Source organism: Macrobrachium rosenbergii, chromosome 47, assembly GCF_040412425.1.
Source record: "Macrobrachium rosenbergii isolate ZJJX-2024 chromosome 47, ASM4041242v1, whole genome shotgun sequence".
In the NCBI taxonomy this organism is placed as follows: domain Eukaryota; kingdom Metazoa; phylum Arthropoda; class Malacostraca; order Decapoda; family Palaemonidae; genus Macrobrachium; species Macrobrachium rosenbergii.
Window position 1 is genome coordinate 23178124 of NC_089787.1, and position 20000 is coordinate 23198123.

The 20000-nt window shown below is 37.9% G+C and overlaps 1 protein-coding gene across 2 annotated transcripts in view; it reads right to left on the bottom strand.

Moving 5' to 3' along the window:
- Positions 1 to 20000, bottom strand: part of LOC136830639 (zinc finger CCCH domain-containing protein 13-like) — a 245317-nt gene that overhangs the window by 25646 nt on the left and 199671 nt on the right. For both annotated transcript variants that reach the window (XM_067090221.1, XM_067090220.1), the window contains exon 3: positions 9122 to 9161. The gene's annotated coding sequence lies outside the window, so the exon portion shown is untranslated. The remainder of the gene's footprint in view (positions 1 to 9121; positions 9162 to 20000) is intronic.

Consider the following 20000-nt stretch of genomic DNA (forward strand, 5'->3'; position numbering starts at 1 on the left):
AACGTAATTTGGTTTTATCTTTTCAGTGTAGTGAATTCTGCATTGCTATATATGTTTGTATATACTGTATATACACATGTATATATATGTGTATATATATATGTATATATATATATATAATATATATTTGTATGCATACAATTATCTGCTTACTGATTCCTCTTTATTACGTCTTTACTTGTTCGCGAATTATTCTGTGTTTTCCCCTCTTCCTAGATTTTTATTATTCCATTGTCTGTAAAATTGCTTTGAAAGGTTCGTTTAAAATGTACATTTGCTTATTAGATATAACATCATTGGCAATTATTGTGGCTGCATGTAGTACATAATGAATTGGAAATTTGGTAAACTAACTAATGAAAGAAAATCTTTTAATGGAATCAATATAATGTCAATAATAAATGTAATTACTAACTTATTTTATTTATAAGTCAAAGGTCTTTCCAGCGATGGAATTTGAACGAATAAACATGCTGAATATTCTTCGCTGTTTATCGACTGTTTATTGAGATCTGTTTACAGCAATAAACCGGTTTCCCAACGGGACGAATTCTTTGGATTAAGAAAGTGAATTTACTGCTTATAACTCTAACTGGCAACTCAGGTCTGTCGTAAAATAACCCTAATTGGCAACTCAGGTCTGACGTAAAATAACCCTAATTGGCAATTGGGGTCTGACGTAAAATAACCCTAAATGGCAACTGAGGTCTGACGTAAAATAATCCTAACTGGGACCTGAGGTCTGAAGTAAAATAACCATAACTGGCAACTGAGGTCTGACGTAAAATAACCCTAACAGGCAACTGAGGTCTGACGTAAAATAACCTTAACTGGCAACGGAGGTCTGACGTAAAATAACCCTAACTGGCAACTCGGGTCGACCTACGTCAGCTACGTAGCATTTAGAGGTCCCGTTAATAATAATAACTTGTACAATAAAAGTGCGATTTGAAAGCTTTCAAGATGACGTATTTTTGTTGGTTTTTTTGAGTCGGGGTGGGGTTGAGAACCGAGGTGGGCAGGGTCTTTATATTGTTATGTTTATTTGTGTGTTTTTTGGTTAATTATATACTGTTTTATCAAGTGTTTCGATCTGTTAACTTTATTAATAATAATAATAATAATAATAATAATAATAATAATAATATTTGGTACCCCTCTTTTAGGGCAGTGTTGCTGGAAATAATTGCATTATATATGTTTATATATGGTGTATATATATATATATGTATATATGTATATACATTATTTATATATATATATATATATATATATATATATATATATATATATATATATATATATATATATATATATATTTACATATATATATACATATATATATATATATATATATATATATATATATATATATATATATATATATATAATATATATATATATATATATATATATATATATATATATATATATATATATATATTATATATATATTATATATATATATATATATATATATATATATATATATATATATATATATATATATATATATATATATATATAATATTTTAAGAGCCGCACTTACACCAAACCCGTGATACGAAAACTTCTTCACCTTCGCTTCCGTAACCTTTCCGTAACTTTTATCAAGGAGCGAAAGGCGATAAACCTGTTCTACACAATAGCTATACCATGTGGTGCATTGCGCAACAAAAAACCCACAACAAGAAACCTTCAGTGAAATAACTAAGTCTTTAATTGCGGGATCATGCAAGGCTGTGATCCTCTCCTGATATATTTCCTCAATTTCACACTTTAATCAGGTTCCGTACCCGTTTGTGACGCGTTATTACTGGTTTATATAATACACTTGAGAGAGAGAGAGAGAGAGAGAGAGAGAGAGAGAGAGAGAGAGAGAGAGAGAGAGAGAGAGAGAGGGAGAGAGAGGGTGAGTTTGCTGGCTAAAAATGACTCATGGTTATTGGTATGTTCATGATAACACTGCTTGCATGACCTAGATTTATATATATATATATATATATATATATATATATATATATATATATATATATATATATATGTATGTATACACTATATTTATAATACTATATTTATAATATGTATATATACATATATAATTAAATAAATATATATATGTGTGTGTATATATATACACAGTAATATATATATATATATATATATATATATATATATATATATATATATATATATATATATATATATATATATATATATATATATATATATGTACAGTATATAAATATATATGCATATATTCCTGCATGATTCCTTCCATATTGAACTGAAATCTCAATCATACCACCATCTAACCTTTCTCATTTCTCATCTCATTCCATCTCATATCCCACCACTCATCCTCCTCATTATTTCCTCATCATTCCCTCATAAATCCCTCATCATTTCCTCATTATTAAATAGCCACCCCCTCTCCACACCAGCGTGGGGGGGGGGACGGGGAAGAGGACATCACTGAACACACAAACCCTTTACTGTTAGGCGAACATCATGACATCATGAGGAGGAAGTGTGTTGGTATGCATGGGTATGTGGTGTCGAGGGGGGAGGGAGGGAGAGGGTAGGAGGATGGGGGCATGTGAGAGACAGGGCCACTCGTGGGCGTGAGGAAGGTGAGGGAGTTTTTCTTCTCTTCAATGAGAGAGAGAAAGAGAGAGAGAGAGAGAGGTTGGGTAGCGGGCTGGGTATGCAGGGGGCTATTCCCCACTCTCATACCCCCCTGCGAAACGTTATTAGTTATGCTGTTTGGGTATTTGGGTATCAAGGGCGAGATAGCTGAGTTGTGGTCAAATTGGAGACAATGTATTTTCCTTCTCTCTCTCTCTCTCTCTCTCTCAAATTCAGTGACATACGATATGGAATTCCTTTTCACGTGCCTTATTTCTTTGTCTTTTCAAATTCCGGAATTTTCTACTTGTCCGTTTGTTCTAAAATGCCTCGTAATCTCTGTTAATAGTTTTCTTGTTTCTTGTTTATGTTTCTTTTATTTGAGTTAATTAATGATATTAATAATGATAATAGACAAAATAACAATGTCATCAATTTTTGTCCTGTTGACAGATATCATATATATATATATATATATATATATATATATGTAATTATATATATATTTTATATATATATATATATATATATATATATATATATGTATTTATATATATATTTTATATATATATATATATATATATATATATATATATATATATATATATATATATATTAGGTAGACTTATTTTACTCTATGGACTAATAATAATAATAATAATAATAATAATAATAATAATAATAATAATAATAATAATAATAATAATAATAATAATAATAGTAATATCAATTGTAATAGCAATAACGCAACTAATATTCATTGTGTTAAAGCTGTAGATTATCAACAACAACAACAACAATAATAATAATAATAATAATAATAATAATAATAATAATAATAATAGTATTATTATTATTTTATTTTATTATTATTATCATTATTATTACTATTATTATTCCCTGACTCCTATTTCTGAAACCCTGTCGATCAACTCTACAAATCATCTTCTGGTTCCTCCTCCTCCTCCTCCTCCTCCTCCTCCTCCTCCTCCTCCTCCTCCTCCTCCTCCTCCTCCTCCTCCTCCTCCTCAAAGGAAAGCTGACCTTGTGCCCTCACTTTGAGGGAAATGGGAACTCCCGATTTCCACGAAACAATGAGCCTTGCAATAAGTTGTGCGCCTACGCATCTCTCTCTCTCTCTCTCTCTCTCTCTCTCTCTCTCTCTCTCTCTCTCTCTCTCTCTCTCTCTCTCCCAGATTTTCTTTGGAATTTACTATTTTACGTAAATACTTTTTATCTAGATTATTTGAAAAGAAAATCATATTTTTTGGCAACGCTGACCGTTGCTGTATCAAATCCATGTAATTGAAATAAATTATATAATTACTCTCTCTCTCTCTCTCTCTCTCTCTCTCTCTCTCTCTCTCATCTGTTTGGCTGTGTGACGTAATGTCTAACCTATGAAGAAATGTAAACCAGTTTGAATTCTAATACTGATAACAATAGATTAAGATAATGCCAGGAATATGACACAAAACCTTCATATACCTTTATCATTTTTATAACCCAGTTCCTCCCAGATTTAATTTTGGTGAATTTTGTAACATATTGCCAGGAATATAATGCAGAAACTTAATGTAGTTTTATAATTTTTATAAGCCTTTTTCCTCCAGTTGATTTTAATATATTTTAAACTATAACGAAAGCAGTACTTTCTTCAATAGCATAATTCACAGAAATAAAAATCAGTCAGGCATGAACACTGCAGCCTCCAAGTTTGAAGTCATTTTCGTTAAATGTCTCCCAGTGACGACCTCTCTCTCTCTCTCTCTCTCTCTCTCTCTCTCTCTCTCTCTCTCTCTCTCTCTCTCTCTCTCTGATCTCAGTATTTTCTCTCTTCTTCTCATCTCTCTCTCTCTCTCTCTCTCTCTCTCTCTCTCTCTCTCTCTCTCTCTCTCTCTCTCTCTCTGTCTTTAACGGGAATTTAACAATTTTCCAAGAAGCAGGTGAGGCATCTGCCACTAAAGCTCCCCGTTTCTAACCCCCCAATTTCCCCCCCCCTCTAACAAACGTGGTCGAACTTGCACAGGGGAATTAGAAAAACGTCCGGTGGGTAGGGGTAGGGGTTGGGGTAGGAGGGAAGGTGGGGGGGAGGATGCCATATACAGATGGGCAAGGGGCTGTGGACACGGGGGAGGGGGAGATAATTTAGAGACACGTGGGGTTTTTTTTTTTAAAGGAGGCCATTGGGCCACAGATAATCTGGACAAGTTCCAAGCACTGCCGCCCACTCACTTCTGGGGACAAGATTCCCCCCGCTCCTCCCCCTCTCCCTCCACCAATACCTTCCAGAGACCTCCAGTTTCCAGAGGCTCCCCCCCCTTCCCCCTACCCTCACCCAGTCCCTTGCAACTACACGCCTTCCAGGGCTGCCTGGAACTGGACATTTAAAAATGGCGTTCATTTGGCTCTTTTGACTCCTGGAAAATAATCGGTTTGTTTGGAGGCGAGGAAGGAGGAGGAGGAGGAGGAGGAGGAGGGATTGAAATTGCGCCTTTGGAAGGTCCTGTCATTACGTGAGAAAACTGTCCTGTTAACGAATTTGCTTGTAAATGCACGATGCTTCCAGCATCCTTATGGAAGTCCTGTGTAGGAGGCGCGAGGCATTGTGTTTTCCTTATGCTGGAAGAGAGAGAGAGAGAGAGAGAGAGAGAGAGAGAGAGAGAGAGAGAGAGAGAGAGAGAATGTATTATCTATCTATCGGTACATTGCATCATCAGTTCCCGATGCGTGTGGGAGTGCATTAGAGTGCTTGCGTGCATGCCCGGTTATTTGCCTGCGCCGAGGAATATTGCTTTGCAGTTTTCCTTTATAAGAAATGTAAGAAAAAGCTCGTGGTGAAGGTCAGGTGGAGGGGAGAGAGAGAGAGAGAGAGAGAGAGAGAGAGAGAGAGAGAGAGAGAGAGAGAGAGAGAGAGAGCATGGAAGGAGAAGAATTGGAAAAAGAAGAGTAATAGAGAGAGAGGGAGAGATAGAAAATGCTGAAGAGAGAGAGACCTTACCTTACAGACCTTACAGAGAGAGAGAGAGAGAGAGAGAGAGAGAGAGAGAGAGAGAGAGAGAGAGAGAGAGAGAGAGCAGGAAAGTAGGGTGATTGGAAAAAAGAAGAGGCGTAGGGAGAAGAGGGAGAGAGAAAGAATTCTGAAGAGAGAGAGAGAGAGAGAGAGAGAGAGAGAGAGAGAGAGAGAGAGAGAGAGAGAGAGAACAGGAAAGTAGGGTGACTGGAAAAAGAAGAAAGAAGAGGCGTAGAGAGAAAGAGGGAGAGTGAAAGAATAATGAAGAAAGAGAGAGAGAGAGAGAGAGAGAGAGAGAGAGAGAGAGAGAGAGAGAGAGAGAGAGGTCCAGTCACGAACGAGTTATACAGTTTGAACCGACCGAAGGATCCAGGACCCCCATCGATGTGCGAAGGATCACACCCACTCACAATAGAGCGAAGGATCTCCCGTCTCTCCTCCCCCTCCCCTCCCCCCTCCCCTCCGTCCTTCCTCATTCTCCCTTCCTCCCTCCCTCCTTTCCCCCTCCAAACCATCGCCCGCCCCCCATCTCCCTTTCTTGCATGATGACATTCTTCCGCCTATTGTGCACGGCGCCACTTCTCTCTCTCTCTCTCTCTCTCTCTCTCTCTCTCTCTCTCTCTCTCTCTCTCTCTCTCTCGGCTACTGTTTCTGAAAGGTAGGGCCCCTCGTGACTATTGTTTTGATGGAGGTCTCATCATCAACCTCTCTCTCTCTCTCTCTCTCTCTCTCTCTCTCTCTCTCTCTCTCTCTCTCTCTCTCTTCCTTACTCTTGTTATACGCATATGGGTGTAAAAATTGTTTTCAAATTTCTCTCTCTCTCTCTCTCTCTCTCTCTCTCTCTCTCTCTCTCTCTCTCTCTCTCTCTCTCTCTCTCTCTCTCTCTCTCTCACTCTGACTATTGTTTTGATGGAGGTCTCATCATCAGCCCCTCTCTCTCTCTCTCTCTCTCTCTCTCTCTCTCTCTCTCTCTCTCTCTCTCTCTCTTCCTTACTCTTGTTATACTCTCTCTCTCTCTCTCTCTCTCTCTCTCTCTCTCTCTCTCTCTCTCTCTCTCTCTCTCTCTCTTCCTTACTCCATATGGGTGTAAAAATTGTTTTCAAATTTCTCTCTCTCTCTCTCTCTCTCTCTCTCTCTCTCTCTCTCTCTCTCTCTCTCTCTCTCTCCACCTACTTCAGTTTCACCTTCCATCCCAAAGTCTTTATCTTCCGCATTCGTCTCTCGTTTCCATGCTCCCGCATTTTTGTTCCACCGCTTCCTGTCTTTATCTCCGTCCTTCTCTGTCTGTTTCTCTGTCCCTCTGTCCCTCTGTCTCTTCCTTATCCACCTCGTCCAGCTGCCCTTTAAACCCCGAGTCTCCGTCTCCCTCCCTTTCCTCATTCCTTATTATTTTCTCGCGTCCCACATGAGATTCAGTCAACTGCCATACGGGATCCCACCTACGTCACGAGGGGTGCGTTCATGCGACCTCAAAGAGAGCGAACGTTCCGAAACGTTTACGCCAAACGTTCTTGTTGATTATGTCTGTTACTTTTCAGGTAAGAGTATCAGAAGTGATTTATAGAACTGGAATGGGAATTTGTATTATATAGTATGGTGCATGATTTTGGAAAAAGTTAAATATTGCGGATTATGAACTGGAATATTTTCAGAGTAGGGCGTTGTTCATAGAATTATGATGCAAAGATAATGAATATTACAATGCATGACCTTGAAAGAGATAAAATATTGCAGACTATAAAGACGAAAATGTTAAAATTTGCTTTTTCCAAAAAAAAAAAGTTTATGATGTAACGGCGATGACTATAATGACGTCACTATAAAAATACAAAATAAACTTAAAAACCGAAAACTCAAAAACATCGAATCTATCACCACCTCGTAAATACCACTTGAAGCCAAAACCGCAGATCCCAAAAAGATTAAACGAGTAAAAAATGCGCGAAACTTTTTCGGCGCAGTCGAGTTTTCAGTACAGCCGCTACAGTGCATAATCATGGCCACCGAAAATAGATTTATCTTTCGGTGGTCTCGGTATAATGCTGTATGAGCCGCGGCCCATGAGACTTTAACCACGGCGCGGTGGTAGCTTATCCTATTTCGTTGCCAGAAACACGATTATGCTAACTTTAACATTAAATAAAATAAAAACTACTAAGGCTAGAGGGCTGCAATTTGGTATTTTAGATGATTGGAGGGTGGATGATCAACATACCAATTTGCAGCCCTCTAGCCTCAGTTGTTTTTAAGATCTGAGGGCGGACAGAAAAAAGTGCGGATGGACAGACAAAGCCGGCACAATAGTTTTCTTTTACAGAAAACTAAAAGAAACGAAGTAAAAATTCAAAAATATCCGGACAGAACGATCCATCAAAACAAAAATCAAGTAAAAAGTCAAAAAAATCCAGAGAGAACGATCCATCATAACACAAGAAATCAAGTAAAAAGTCAAAAAAATTCAGAGAGAACGATCCATCAAAACACAAGAAATCAAGTAAGAAGTAAAAAAAATCCAGAGAGAACGATCCATCAAAACAACAATAAATCAAGTAAAAAGTCAAAAAAATTCAGAGAGAACGATCCATCATAACACAAGAAATCAAGTAAAAAGTCAAAAAAATTCAGAGAGAACGATCCATCATAACACTGACATACGAAAAACAACCCTTGTGCATCCGCCCAGCATTATCCCGGGACGCCATTTGCAGAAGTGACATTGATAACCCAATCGCTGTTGCCCTTTCGTGTCCCGAGGGGGAAAATATATCTGAGGTGCCCTTGGCGACGTCGCCTCGGCCTCGACTTTGGGGCAAGAGGTGGGCGGGGGCGGGGTGGGGCACTTGATTATTGAATATATTATTTGTTGTTTGAAATATATTAGTGTTAAGATATAAATAGACAGTGGTAATACAAAGTAATGGAAGGAACGCCTTAATTTTTGTACATTATTATTTTCAAATGAATATTGAATATTGATAATTATTATTAAAAGAATAATAAAATAATAATAATAATAATAATAATAATAATAATAATAATAATAAGTAACAAATGCGCCGAAGTTTCTTCAGCGCAATCGAGTTTTCTGTACAGCCTTAATCAAGGCCACAGAAAATTGATCTATCTTTCGGTGGTCTCGATATAATGCTGTATGAGCAGCGGCCCATAAATCTTTAAACTACGGCCCGGTGGTGGCCCGTCGTATATCGTTGCCAAACGTACGATTATGGCTAACTTTAACCTTGAATAAAATAAAAACAACTAAGGCCAGAGGGCTGCAATTTGGTAAGTTTGACGATTGGAAGGTAGATGGTTAACATACCAATTTGCAGCCCTCTAGCCTCGGTAGTTTTTAAGATCTGAGGGCGGACAGAAAAAGTGCTGACGGACAGACAAAGCCGTCACAATAGTTTTCTTTTCAGAAAACTAAAAATGAATATTAATAATAATAAGATAAATACCACTGACACCTTTCCTTACCTCACTTTGGAGTGCAGTTCGCAGTTCCCTCCAGCCAGATCTGAGGAAAATAAAAAAAATATAAATTACAACCGTATTAAATTTAGGCATTGAGTGAATATAATTTACATAAAATATTTCATTTTACAATACCAATGATATTACGATTGCTGTGATTTGAAGATTATGAAGCAGTTACGGATCACAGGCCATGAAGTCATGACACCTTTGGTTTTGTATTCAGTAGTTTCAAGTTCTGTAACCTTGAGAGAGAGAGAGAGAGAGAGAGAGAGAGAGAGAGAGAGAGAGAGAGAGAGAGAGAGAGAGAGAGAGAGAGAATTTACGACATGAAAATTGACAACAATTTTTACGTCCATTAATATGACAATAAAGCCAAAAGGAATGAGAGAGAGAGAGAGAGAGAGAGAGAGAGAGAGAGAGAGAGAGAGAGAGAGAGAGAGAGAGAGAATTTACGACATGAAAATTGACAACCGTTTTTACATCCATGTTATATAACAAAATAAATCCAAAAGGAGAGAGAGAGAGAGAGAGAGAGAGAGAGAGAGAGAGAGAGAAAGAGAGAGAGAGAGAATTCACGACCTGAAAATCTTCGCACCCATTTATATGACATACATTTTTACATCGATTTATATGACAAAATAAAGCAAAAAGAGAGAGAGAGAGAGAGCAAACAAAAATAAAGCAAAAAGGAGAGAGAGAGAGAGAGAGAGAGAGAGAGAGAGAGAGAAACATGACGCAATATATTCTAATTGGGAACAGCCGTTCATTTACCCTGTACAGAACAAAAGCGAGGAATTCCATCACGCCCAGTCATGCTCCAAATGCCGAGAGCTTCGAGAATCATTTTTAATTGATCGCTTTCGGATTATATAAAAAAATGGTAATAATAAAATTATTAAGGTTTGAATTACTTTTGTTGTTTATTTTTCATTTTGGCTGTGAGTGATTGCGTTTCGTGGAAGTTTGAGTGCAAGTAATCTGATGTATTGATGATGATAATAATAATAATAATAATAATAATAATAATAATAATAATAATAATAATAATAATATTATATTATTAATAATAATAATAATATTATTATTATTATTATTATTATTATTATTATTATTCTACTTTTGAACCAGACATTACCCAGCGAAAATAAAAGAAAATAATTGCACAAGTAAAAAAAAAAATGAAACCCCCAAAAATTACAATTTCAAGTGTTATTATTATTATTATTATTATTATTATTATTATTATTATTATTATTATTATTATTATTATTATTATTATTATTATCACTCCTGCATTTGAGCCAGACATCACAAGAGAAAACGAAAGCAAATGTAAAAAAAAAAGGATAAAAATTCAGTAAACTACAATTTCCTTAAAAGGAATCATTCGTTTAACAGGTAAAGGTTTCTTTCCCTGGAGCCTGCGTTTACTGTCATGTAATCTTTCTATAATAATAAAAGCCGAGTGGGTCTTTTTGTTTGTCCGCCCCGGGTGGGGGCGGGGTAGGCAGGGAATTGGGAGGGTAGGGGGAGACATGACACATCCACCCTCCTCCTGCAAATCTGTTTGTCCGCCCCGGGAGTGGGCGGGGTAGGTAGGGGATCGGGAGGGAAAAGGAGACATAACACATCCACCCTCCTCCTGCAAACCTGTTTGTCCGCCCAGGGTAGCGGCGGGGTAGATAGGGAATCGGGAGGGTAGGGGAGACATGACACATCCACCCTCTTCCTGCGAACCTGTTTATCTGCCCTGGGTAGGTAGGGGACTGGGATGGCAGGGGAGATAGGGGAGACATGAATCCACCCTCCTCCAGCAAATCTGTTTGTCCGCCCCGGGACTGGGCGGGGTAGGTAGGGGAGACATGACACATCCACCATCCTCCTGGAAATCTGTTTGTCCGTTCCGGGAGTGGGCGGGGTAGGTGGATGATCGGGAAAGTATGGGAGACACGACAAGCAGCGCCGTGTTCCAGTGCAGTGTAGCACTCGCCATCAAAGCTCATATACATATAATAACGGTAATGCTGCCTACACCGTCTAAAATACTGTCTGACACCTGTGAGACATTGCAAGGTGAAAAATCATTGTTATTCGCGGATTAGTCATTGTTTTTTTTTTATTTTTTTAATGTGAGGTTTAAAAAATGGGTTATTGTTATACGTTTTGCGTCATTCGTAAGATTTTTTTTTTATTTTGTTTGTAAGTTATTCTGTTTTTTTATCTGATTTGCGAGTTATTCTAAAGAAATAATAATAATAATAATAATAATAATAATAATAATAATATTTATTAATATTATTATTATCATTATTATTACAAGTCTCTATATTTGCAAAAATGACAAGAAATGACAAAGAAAGAGGAGAAATGACAAAAAATAGAATAGAAATGACACAGAAATAGAAGAGAAATGACAAAAAACGAGAAATGACTAAAAATAGACTAGAAATAAAAGAAATGAACGAGAAATGACAACGAAGCCGAACGAAAAGTAATGACAGCATTATCAAGGTCATTTGTCACTTGATTCAGCTTCCAATTAGAGACAAAACGAAGGAATAGGAAAAATAGCACGAAGTAATTTGGAAGATTTTAAGGTCTTGGCGATTATAACGCATTCTTGGGGTCCATGGGGAAAAAATGTACCCTGGCGGGTGCTTTGAGTGATGGGGGATTACCATGAAGTGACCTTATCTCTCTCTCTCTCTCTCTCTCTCTCTCTCTCTCTCAAGTTACAATCTGTTTTGGGCAGTCGGCGACCACATGAGTTTTGACGCCAGTTATGGAAACAGATGTACTTGTTCAGTTCAAGTCTGGAACATTCTCTCTCTCTCTCTCTCTCTCTTACAGTCTCTCTCTTTTGGTAGTCGGCGACTCTTTTGATGTCTCTTCCAGTTTGGAACTCTCTCTCTCTCTCTCTCTCTGGGTCACTACTTACTTTGGCAGTTGATGACCATTGGAATTTTGACGCCAGCATCGAAACATATACTTTTTAGTTCAAGTTTGGGAACATGCTCTTTCTCTCTCTCTCTCTCTCTCTCTCTCTCTCTCTCTCTCTCTCTCTCTCTCTCTCTCTCTCTCTCTCCCCGAGACGATCCAGCGGTCTGATAACCTTTTACCGAAGATGCCCATCGCTACGCCGGGCATATTACGGTCAAATCTGGTCCCACCTTGGGCCATACTAGAATACCCTAAATATATACAGTATATATAGGTCTCCTTTCCCAAGACGCTCTATATCAGGTTCAAAGGAATGCGATGGAGTTTCGGCGGTTAGGGGCGATGACCATCGGTTTTGTGACGATACTTCAGTTAATAAGGTTTTGTAAAGCACTTAGTGAGGATGTAAGATCGTAGAATGGACAGTAATATCCATTGTAAGTTTGAAGAGGAATAAAGTAGTTATTATTATTATTATTATTATTATTATTATTATTATTATTATTATTATTATTATTATAGATTTATACATTGGACAATAATATCCACTGCAAATTTGAAGCAGAATAAAGAAAGTAGGCTATAATTATTATTATTATTATTATTATTATTATTATTATTATTATTATTATTATTATTATTATTATTAGTAGACAATAATGCCCACTGTAAGTTTAAAGTGGAATAAAGATTTGTTATTATTATTATTATTATTATTATTATTATTATTATTATTATTATTATTATTATAAATTTATACAGTGGACAATAATATCCACTGCAAATCTGAAGTAGAATGAAGAAAGTATTATTATTATTATTATTATTATTATTATTATTATTATTATTATTATTATTATTATTATTATTATTATTATTATTATTATTATTCAGAAGTTAGACCCCTATCCATATGGAACAAGCCCACCACAGGGGCCATTGGCTTGAAATTCAAGCTTCCAAAGAATATTACAGTGTTCTTTTGGAAGATGTTACAGAAGACAAGAAAATACAGAAAGAGATCAATTATTAGAAAAGAAAAAGATAAATTAATAAATCAATAGATAAACAGATAAAAATATAGATAAATTAGTATAATGGAAGCGAATTGTTTTAGGGTAGCAATGCACTGCGGTGTGAGGAACAATGGACCCCTGGAACTGATTTGGAATGGTGTCCTCCTTAGTAGTAGGATATGATTCCTCAGTATCCTTATGCTCTTTTATCCTTCAAGTAGGATACATATGTCCTTAGTGCATTTACTATACGCAGGATAATATCCTTAGAAATAGGGTATTTATCCCCCTTCCATTCACTTCATATCTTAGAAATAGGATATTTATACCCCTTCCATTCATTTTATAACTCGTCCACTCCATGTCTAGAACACCTATCATTTCCCTCTACACAAAACCTACTACTATATCACCCATCCAATGCCTGCCAACCCCATACAGTAATGCAGCCTTCTATACAAGATCACATATCCTTAGAAATAAGAAACTTACACCCCATCCATTCACTGATAACTCGTCCACCTCACGTACAGAATACCCAACCTTTTCCTCATAAAACCTACTACTATATCCTCCCCCTTCCAATACCTACCAACCCCCCAACAGTAATGCAGCCTTCCCCCACGACAATAACTAGCCAGCCGCCTCGTGCCTTAAGGAACGGCCTCGAGTGACTGCAGAAGGCACCGTGTACTTGGGACTAAACACCTGCAATTTGCATATTCCTCTGCATTTGCAGAACTGGTCTCTGTCTCTCTCTCTTCCTCTCTCTCCCTCCTCTCTTGAGGCGTGGACGTGATCTCTCTCTCTCTCTCTCTCTCTCTCTCTCTCTCTCTCTCTCTCTCTCTCTCTCTGGTCGATTGCTAGGGCACTGGAGTATATTATGCGGACTTTATGTATATGTGTATGCATAGAATCGGCTGGTCACCTTTACTAAATGTATATGCATTTCTGGTAGGTTTAAGAGGTTAGCGTGGGCACTACAATGCATACGTGTATGCATTTATAAATACACATTTCATATACATATATTTATGCATGTATATGTATGTATATACATGTATATACACAGACACAAAATACACACACACACACACACATATATATATACATATATATATATATATATATATATATATATATATATATATATATATATATACATACAGTATATCAGAATGATATGTCCATTTGTGCCATACAGCAAGAGAGAGAGAGAGAGAGAGAGAGAGAGAGAGAGAGAGAGAGAGAGAGAGAGAGAGAGAGAGAGAGACTGTGTCCCTTACAATACCATCCATAGCCAAATATAATATAATACATTACACTTCCTTCTTCTTATGATTACAATTCAGAGAAAAACACACGGAAAAAACAGAAATATTTCCCAAGGAAAAGAACGATCTGTTTTTTAGTCTTTTTTTTTCCCATTCATTTCCCATCATTATCTTTTTTTCCTTTTATCTTTTCCTCTCAGGCTTCCTTTCGGTGTCGTCTTGAGAGTGTTTTGTTGTTGTTTTTCATTGTTATTTCTGTTGTTAGTAACTGTTATTTCCTATGATAGTTGCCTACTTGAAACAGTGCTGATATAGTTGGCTGCGTTCATAAAGGAAGTAGCTCCCGGTCTCTGTAAAGGAGGTAACAGGCCTTTGGTTGCGTTCATGAAGTAAACAAACCTGTTTAATTCAAGAGGTGAGCGGAAAATGGTTACGTTCATGAAATGAACAAACCCTGGCTGCGTTTCAGAAGTAAGCATTACCCTGGTTGCGTTCATGAAGTTAAAATAAGACTTTGGCTGCGTTCATGAAGCTAAATCAGACCTTGGCTGCGTTCACGACCTAGAATCAGATCTTGGCTTCGTTCTGGCTGCGTTCATGAAGTGAGCACACCCTGGCTGCGTTCACGAAGCAAAGGCAGGACCTTGGCCGAGTTCAGGAAGGAAAATCAAGACCTTGGGCGCGTTCAAGAAATAAAATCAAGATGTTGGCTTCGATCTGGCTGCGTTCACGAAGTAAATCAAGGGCCTGGTTGCGTTCATGAAGTAAGTACACACAGGCTACGTTCACGAAGTTGAAATCAAGACCTTGGCTGCGTTCAAGAAGCAAAATCAAGACGTTGGCCGCGTTCAAGAAGTAAAACTGAGACCTTGGCTACGTTCATGAAGTAAAACTGAGACCTTGGCTACTTTCAAGAAGTAAACTGAGACCTTGGCTGCGTTCAAGAAGTAAAATTGAGACCTTGGCTGCGTTCAGGAAGTAAAACTAAGACCTCGGCCGCGTTCTAGCAGCGTTCACGAAGTAAACACACCCTGGCTGCATTCACGAAGCCAAATCAGACCCAGGCCGCGTTCAGAAAGCAAAATCAAGACCAGGGCTGCGTTCATGAAGGATCTAATGGCCTCCGGAGAGAGAGAGAGAGAGAGAGAGAGAGAGAGAGAGAGAGAGAGAGAGAGAGAGAGAGATGCTTATCAGCTCCACGGAGCAAGTAAGACTCGCCTTATCGTAATGGGTGGTAGTAGTCTGCATTCTCCTCCCCCAACCCCCACCCCCCCGCTGCATCAGATTTGAATAGCTAATGAGGTGGGTCTCGCCCCTGGGCGATTGTCGAGGATAATCCCCAGATGGAAGAGCGTTTAATGGCTGGACCGATAGATGGTTGAGAGTAAAGGAATGGCAGGTGGTTGAACTGATGCTAAATATGGGTGTTTATTGATGTGAATTGATGCATAAACTCGTATTGGTTTGAGTGGATGAAAACGTGGGTATGTTTATATATTGATACACTAATATCTGCATACACATAAATATGTGTATTTGCGTAGCTACACGCATGACCACAGGGATAAATGTTAACATGAAGGGTGTGTACATTAGCATATTTGTATGTGTGTATGTGTGTGAGAGAGAGAGAGAGAGAGAGAGAGAGAGAGAGAGAGAGAGAGAGAGAGAGAGAGAGAGAGAGAGAGTTGTAAATATGCATGTGTACACAGAAAACTGCAGGAATAAAAGTTAACATAAATGGTGTGTACATTAGCATATTTGTGTATTCTTGTGTGTGTTTGAGAGAGAGAGAGAGAGAGAGAGAGAGAGAGAGAGAGAGAGAGAGAGAGAGAGAGAGAGAGAGAGCGTTGAAAATATTCTTGTGTACACAGAGGACTACAAGAATGAAAGTTAACATATTGGGTGTGTAACACAAGCATATTTATGTATGTGTGTGTACGAGAGAGAGAGAGAGAGAGAGAGAGAGAGAGAGAGAGAGAGAGAGAGAGAGAGAGAGAGAGAGAGAGAGACATGCACAGTACACATACACAAGTGTACATGAAAAGACTACAGCAATAAATGTTAACACAAAAGGTGTATGTATACATTAGCATGTTTGTGCGTGTACGTGTGCTCCTGTATGTGTGCGTTAGTGAGGGAGAGAAAAACTCGTTTGTTGACAGCATTAGAAATGACACCAGCAAACAAGCATGCAAGCAACGTCACCTGAACGAAAGATTTAAAAAAAAGGAAAAAAGTAAGTAGCAGAAGAGCCAAGACTAGGAAAAGCCAAATTCCCAAACAGGATTATGTGACCTGGGGATATCGTTAATGTCTGTTGCCCTTGCTGGGTTATTTGTTTCCCAAAGAAATCCTGTGTATGCTGGCTACGTATCTGCTGAAGAGTGTTCGTTTTTTGTTTATTTTTCTGTTCGAGATGTGAAATCCTGTGTATGCTGGCTACGTATCTGCTGAAGAGTGTTCCTCTTTGTTTACTTTTCTGTTCGAGATGTGAAATCCTGGGCATGCTGGCTCTTTATCTGCTGAAGATGTTCGTTTTTTGTTTACGTTTCTGTTCGAGATGTGAAATCTTGTGTATGCTGGCTACATATCTGCTGAAGTGCATTCGTGTTTTGTTTACTTCTCTGTTCGAGATGTGAAATCCCGTTAAGCTGGCTACTTATCTGCTGAAGAGTATTCCTTTTTGTTTACTTTTCTGTTCAAGATGTGAAATCTTGTGTATGCTGGCTACATATCTGCTGAAGTGCATTCCTGTTTTGTTTACTTTTCTGTTCGAGATGTGCAATCCTGTGTATGCTGGTTCCTTATCTGCTGAAGTGTTGTCCTTTTTGTTTACTTTTCTGTCCGAGATGTGAAATCCTGTGTATGCTGGCTACTTATCTGCTGAAGTGTGTTCCTTTTTGTTTACTTTTCTATTCAAGATGTGATCCGTTTTCTACCAAGGTGAATTAGGTTTTTGGCCATTTATCAACTTTCTCTCTCTCTCTCTCTCTCTCTCTCTCTGCAATTATGCTCAACCCACTTTGTCGACAGTGTTCCTCCTTCCTGATAAAGTAAAATCATAGATATAGTTTCCAGTGAATTCTCTCTCTCTCTCTCTCTCTCTCTCTTCCAGTCTCTCTCTCTCTCTCTCTCTCTCTCTCTCTCTCTCTCTCTCTCTCTCTCTCTTGGGCTTTTATTGCATTCCTCATCAGACTCAGAAGAGGCTGTATATATACCTGCCTCTCTCTCTCTCTCTCTCTCTCTCTCTCTCTCTCTCTCTCTCTCTCTCTCTCTCTCAAATCAATTCCAAAACCTCTTCCGGAATGTAGAATGATTATGCAAACGCAGCTGACGAAGGAAATAAGAGAAAAAAAAACTTAATTACACAAAAAAAAAATCAATTACAAATAAATTACTTATCTGGAAGTCAATTTGAAGTTCCCATTACATACCGAGGAATGATTCCACTGACTTAGATACGAAAGAGTAATTGGTATGACTTACGACCTCTCTGAATATTTTAGGAGCATTTACGACGAGCCTGACTCGTAAGTGTGTGTGTGTTTGTGTGTTTTTTTTTGTGCCAGTGAATGTATTTCCTCGTTTTTATTCGGACTCGTTTCCTTCGTGTTTGTTTGTGTGTTTGTGCGTTCGGAAATGTTTTTTTTTAAGAGTTTGTTTCGTCTTGATTTAATTATTTATATTCTTCGTTTGTGTTCAGTTTTGTCGTTTAGGAGATGTCTGTGTCTGTTAATAGATGCATAAGTTTCTTCAGTCGTACACGAATTTATTTTAAGTTTTGAATATATAGATATATATATATATATATATATATATATATATATATATATATATATATATATATATTATATATATATATATATATATTTCTATGCTGAGTTCATCCTCCTCTCATGATTTTTATCAGTAATCTGAGTAGGAAAATTGACATCAGTTTTCTTTTACTTGCTCGTATAATAATATTATCTTCAATCTATTATGTCTAATGGTATTATCACCATTCTGGTAAGTGTAATGGTATTACTATTATTCCGTTAAGCGTTATGGTATTATCACCATTCTGTTATTCTTAACAATCTACTAGGAACTATATGACAATATTTTCGTATTAAATACCTCATCCATCCACAACCAATCTCTCAGATAACATATCAGTCCCCCAAAACTGCCATTCTCGCTCTGCTACCCCTTAGGCAAATGGCCCCTTTCATTCTGTCATACCTTTTTCCCCCTCAATATCATCTCTCATGCCTTCTTTCCGATCTCCTGGACATTCCTCGCTACAATGACTTCATCATTCTGGCTAGGCTCCGTTCTACCCAAGGCTATATACAGTTCTCGGGCCGAGCCCTTGTGGCAAATAACAGGCCTTCCAACTTGCACCTGCGGACACGCAATCAGTATGCAAGAGCTTAACTCAATCCCCTGGCCTCTCTCTCTCTCTCTCTCTCTCTCTCTCTCTCTCTCTCTCTCTCTCTCTCTCTCTGTGTGTGTGTGTGTGTCTGTTCCATCATCAGCCTGTCAGAAAGGGCTGTATATTCTGTGTGTGTGTGTAGGATTTTATATTCCATCATCAGCCTGTCAGAAAGGGCTGCATATTTCTCTCTCTCTCTCTCTCTCTCTCTCTCTCTCTCTCTCTCTCTCTCTCTCTCTCTCTCTCTCTCTCTGTAGGATTTTATATTCCATCATCAGCCTGTCAGAAAGGGCTGTATATATTCTCTCTCTCTCTCTCTCTCTCTCTCTCTGTAGGATTTTATATTCCATTATCAGCCTGTCAGAAGAGACTGTATATTCCTCTCTCTCTCTCTCTCTCTCTCTTAAATAAAAAAGTGCTTTCATTTGCCTACGATACTTTAGGAAGTTTACAGACACGTCTCAATTACAAACCTGAACGAAAATCTACGGGAATCACCAGTTTTCGAAAACGTTATATATAATCTTTCATCATAAGTCATTTCATTTCATCCAGTTTCTTCATTGTTCATACCAGATTCCTTTTGGCAAGTGTCGACGAAAGGTTTGATCCTAAATCGAAGCTCTTTCTAAATCAAGTTTTATAACAGCAGGGTGCAAAAATGAAAGTCGTTCGCAATCCTTAACAAAAGTTAATATCTTTCCAAGACATTTTAATGGGTTTTCAAGCATATCAATTCTTTTACTTGTCACTTTTACTTATCCCAAAGTTATAGGCCACGCCTTCTGAGTGATTAAGTGCAGGATATTACCGATGGGAGAATGCATTTTATGTAACACTTTAAAATGGCAAATCTATTTCAGACATCTCTCTCTCTCTCTCTCTCTCTCTCTCTCTCTCTCTCTCTCTCTCTCTCTCTCTCTCTCTCTCTCTCTCTCTCTCTCTCAGGATTTCTGAGGTCTCTGTATTTATTCAATTTTGTAATCCTCATCTCTTTTTGAGTACTTTTCACGCTTTGATTTCCTCTCTCTCTCTCTCTCTCTCTCTCTCTCTCTCTCTCTCTCTCTCTCTCTCTCTCTCTCTTCCCTCTCTCTCTATTTGCTCAGTTCTGTAATTCTCATCCCCTTTTTGAGTGCTTTTCACGCTTTCTCTCTCTCTCTTTGCTCAGTTCTGTAATTCTCACCTCTTTTCTCTACTTTTCACATTCTCTGTCTATTCATTCTTCTCTC